We start from the raw sequence: 3,557 nt of genomic DNA, 5'->3' as shown, positions 1-3,557 counted from the left end.
AGCACTGGACTCACCAACAGTCAGCCATGTCTCAGTCACACAGAGAAAATCCAATCCTCGGGAAGTCAGGAAATCCTTCAGGATAAACGTTTTGTTGGCTAGCGATCTAGCATTTACCAGCCCAATCCTGGCAGGAGCCGGTGGGTCCACGGCGTTAGCTGTCCGGGGAGCCACACACAGAGGCCTCAGGCTGCGCAGATTCACCCCGCGCCAGCGGAGACAAGGAGAGCAGGGGCCGCGGGGCTGGAACACCTCATCCAGGCCGACGACAGGTACCAGCCAGGCGTCGATAGGGTCCAGCGAGTGCCGAGAAATAAAGAGGGGAGGCACCGCTCCGTACTCAGTCCAAGAAGCCGTGGAAGTGCTCGCCAAACAGGCCTTCAGTCTTACCAGCCGGCTGCTGCGTTTACCCCGGCGGCGGTGGCGCTTACACCGGAGAGGTGGAACTGGGGCGCAGCAGAGGTGAGCTGGGATCCCCGATAGGAGTGGGGGCAAAGTTTTCCCGTTTTGTTGTTTCATTCATCCCTAAAACAAACACATACGCGAGCCAGGTAAGCGTCTTTATGACAATACGCGCTAGAGTGAGAAATGTAGGCTTCATTCCGGCAAAACACTAGCGCTTTTGTCCACAGGGTCGCCAAAATCAACTCAAAATTAAAGTTCCTTGTAGAGGCTTTAACCATCATGGACCTCCCCTTCAGTTCGCCAACAAGCAAAATGTAGGAGTGGAAAACGCCATCATCTCCCTGCTTCACTGTGCCTAAGGTCACTTAAATGGGCCAAGGAGTTCTGTGAGCTCTCTGTAGCTAGTGTGTTCAATGCCATCCAGCCTCCCCTGCTGGGCAGCAAGCTGAGGACAATGCAAAAAGATGTTCCCCTGGTGTCCTGGATTATGATTATTATCTGACTAGGTGGCCACAGTATGTTAAACTGCAAGACTGCATTTCTGACACAGTGGTGAGCACCATTGGGTTCCCACAGGGGTAGATCACCTTTTCTGTTCACCCTCTACACCTTGAACTTTAGCTATAACTCCAAGTCCTGCCACCTCGGACGACACTGCAGTTATGGGCAACTTATTTCTTCGGTGATGGTGTCAAAGAGGAGGTTGCTGCATAAACTGGGGAGCATCATGGCCATGACCCTCTCACCCTTACAATGTGCTGGTCACGCACAGAAGCACCTTCAGCAGTAGTCTGCTACCACCACAATCACACATCACAATGTACTTTACAATTCATCTACTTCATGTTGAGAGATGGACAGCAGAGACAGGGGGTGCTGAGGTGGTTCCAGCCTCCATTTCAGCTGTGTTCAGATCTGCTCATTTCTTTCTCTCTGGATTACTCTCTCTTATGGATTACGGTCATTACAACCTCCTGATTTATGGGACATAATGTGCAATCATGGGACATTACGTGCAAAATAATGCGCATAATCACTGAAGATTTTTAATTAACTGAATGCACGTATTGCACTTGAGTTTTGATACATACATAGCTATATTCCACTTCTCTTACACATCTATATGCAGCTTTCAAAGACGTAACCTGAAATATTGGCATCCTTTGATTCTTACCATTTACCTTGTGCATATTTTAGATTTTGGATATCTGTTTATTGATATTTTGTATTTGCATGTTTTATATTTGCACTCTTTGCTATGTTGTTCTGCAGCTGCTGCACAACAATTTCCCTTGGGATGAATAAAATCCAGTCTAATGTTAGATATTGTTAGGACCATGTTGTATAATATTGATTATTGATAGCTAATAACAACATCAACCTGACTGCTGGTCCTCGTGGGTGTCACTGTCTCAGACCAAGGCCAGTCTCAAAGGTATAGTTGTGTCATTACAGGTCAAATCATGGACATGCAACAATATGACACACTGCCAATAATCCACTCCAAACGACCACAAAGTCAACAAGTGGAGACACAGAGAAGTATGCATAATTATATGTTAGTTGCGACCCGGCTCAGGAACAAACCCTGTGTTAAGAACATATTGAAAGCCACTCTGCCTGTATGTTGCACTCAACAGCCGAGGAGATGCATGGCCTTTATTAGACCCTGACAATAACTGTCAGCCAGCATTTCATATTCAAAGTAATGCGTATAATTACAGTTTTACGAGCAGCCTCTGAATACATTTAGACAGCGATTTTATTTCTGAATGTGATGCTGTTCCACAGATTATTAATAGTTAATGTGCTCTCTGTCTTCCTCTGGATAGCTAGAAAGAGAGAGAGCTAGTGAGTAAAGACAGAGAGAAGGAGAGAGAGGAGCTAAACCAATACAAGTTTATTCTCACCATTAGGTATAGATGGTCAGCCAAAGCAACTTATTCTAACTTTAACATTGGATTACCGATAAGTGCTTGGTCTTGTCGGAAAGCTACAATTCCGCTCTTTCACGTGATATGCGTGGCTTCTCGCTATGACGCACGGCCACGGAGAAAATCAATAGAGAAGAACAGGTGTGAATTTGGACGCACTATGCGTCGTTCGGGCCCATAGGGTTAAGGAGGTCTTACCTTTAGTTAACACTCATACATTAGATATGATCAATATATCCTTATTAACAGGCTATGTACCACAGTCTTTTAAGGTAGCTGTAATTAAACCTCTCCTATAAAAGCCCACCCTGGATCCAGAGGTGTTAGCCAACTATAGACCAATATCTAATCTTCCCTTTATGTCAAAGATCCTTGAGAAAGTAGTCGCAGACCAGCTGTGTGATTTTCTCCATGATAATAATTTATTTGAGGAATTTCAGTCAGGATTTAGAGTGCATCATAGCACTGAGACAGCACTAGTTAAAATTACAAATGACCTTCTGATTGCTTCAGACAAAGGACTTGTCTCTGTACTTGTTTTATTAGATCTTAGTGCGGCGTTTGACACAATTGACCATCAAATTCTACTGCAGAGACTGGATCACTTAATTGGCCTAAAAGGTTCTGCACTGAGCTGGTTTAAATCTTATTTATCTGATCGTTTTCAGTTTGTTGATGTTCATAATGAATCATCCTTACGTACCAAAGTTTGTTATGGAGTTCCGCAAGGTTCTGTGCTCGGACCAATCCTATTTACTCTATATATGCTTCCTTTAGGTAACATCATTAGAAATCACTCTATAAATTTCCATTGTTATGCGGATGATACTCAGTTGTATTTATCGATGAAGCCAGAAGAAAGTAATCAATTAACTAAACTCCATAACTGCCTTAAAGACATAAAAACTTGGATGAGCACCAATTTCCTGATGTTAAATTCAGACAAAACTGAAGTTATTGTTCTTGGCCCCAAACAACTCAGAGACTCTTTATCTGATGACATAGTTTCTCTAAATGGCATTGCTCTGGCATCTAGCATTACTGTAAGAAACCTCGGAGTATTCCGAGGTTTAAATTCTCATTTAAAACAAACCTCATGGACTGCATTTTTTCATCTGCATGACCCGAAAAGATGCAGAAAAATTGGTTCACACTTTTGTTACCTCAAGGCTGGATTACTGTAACTTTCTATTATCAGGTAGCTCTAGTAAGTCCTTA

General features: G+C 43.5%; 1 long non-coding RNA gene across 1 annotated transcript in view; it reads left to right on the top strand.

Moving 5' to 3' along the window:
- The window catches only part of LOC126399966 (uncharacterized), a 6,994-nt gene extending 3,832 nt beyond the window's left edge, over nucleotides 1-3,162 (top strand). The window contains exon 2 of the long non-coding RNA XR_007570940.1: nucleotides 2,660-3,162. This is a non-coding gene — a long non-coding RNA (uncharacterized LOC126399966). The remainder of the gene's footprint in view (nucleotides 1-2,659) is intronic.
- The last annotated feature ends 395 nt before the right edge of the window (nucleotides 3,163-3,557 follow it).

Source organism: Epinephelus moara, chromosome 13 (genome assembly GCF_006386435.1).
Source record: "Epinephelus moara isolate mb chromosome 13, YSFRI_EMoa_1.0, whole genome shotgun sequence".
NCBI lineage: Eukaryota > Metazoa > Chordata > Actinopteri > Perciformes > Serranidae > Epinephelus > Epinephelus moara.
This window is presented reverse-complemented; position numbering and strand designations above follow the sequence as displayed.